The sequence below is a fragment of the Cyprinus carpio genome, chromosome B25, assembly GCF_018340385.1.
Source record: "Cyprinus carpio isolate SPL01 chromosome B25, ASM1834038v1, whole genome shotgun sequence".
Lineage (NCBI taxonomy): Eukaryota > Metazoa > Chordata > Actinopteri > Cypriniformes > Cyprinidae > Cyprinus > Cyprinus carpio.
Window position 1 is genome coordinate 19,964,007 of NC_056621.1, and position 828 is coordinate 19,964,834.

General features: G+C 37.8%; 1 long non-coding RNA gene across 1 annotated transcript in view; it reads left to right on the top strand.

Annotated features, from left to right (window-relative positions):
- LOC122142396 overlaps positions 1–828 on the top strand; it is a 53,651-nt gene that overhangs the window by 49,325 nt on the left and 3,498 nt on the right. The window contains exon 2 of the long non-coding RNA XR_006158568.1: positions 496–609. This is a non-coding gene — a long non-coding RNA (uncharacterized LOC122142396). The remainder of the gene's footprint in view (positions 1–495; positions 610–828) is intronic.

Genomic DNA, 828 nt, shown 5'->3' on the forward strand with positions numbered 1-828 from the left:
ATTATTATTATCATTTGACATTTCTGTCCCCCTCACTTCTGAAATGATTGCTGCGTCCCTCTCCTGTAACAGAACTGAATATTAAACTTTAGCTATATGTCATGTTATCTTCATTTTAGGGATCAAATAGGTTTTGTGGCTCCACGTAAATTTACATTCAGTGAGAAATGGGCCAAAATGCAGTCCCCTGCTTTTGGGGTTATTATTTTGTTATTTCGAATTTTGACTATATCCTGAGGGGATACTGGCTGTCTTAATGTGTGTGTGTGTGTGTGTGTATGTGTATGACAGTTCACCGTACTTGCATGTGGACCATGCTTGGGACTAAATACATTACTCCAGTAAAGCATAATGATTAAGGGGGGCCTAACACAAAGAGCAGCCTAGGGGCCCCTGAACACCTTAATCCGCATCATGGAGTGTTTTTGATGAAACATAAAATACATCTGAGGAAAATGATTATCATCATAAAGAATTAAATCTGTTTTGTTATAGATTATATCATCAGAAGAGATCAGGAGCAGAGTCCAGCTGTGTGTCTGTGAGGAGTGATTGGTCTATGGATCATCCAATACGGTTTAAGACTGGAGATACAAAGACTGATCTCAGGTATGTTTTTATATAAATATTAGGGTAAATGTACTTATTAAGCTCACCAAAATCTACATTGAGACATATTTAGTCTTAGGGCAGAAAAACACATTGCATCGATCTCTCGAGTTACAGAGGACGCTGATTCTGGCTTTCCGGTGCAAGAACGGACAAATCACATAAAAGATTATTTCAAAATACTTAATAGCTTGGCGAATATAAACGAAAACAGCCAAG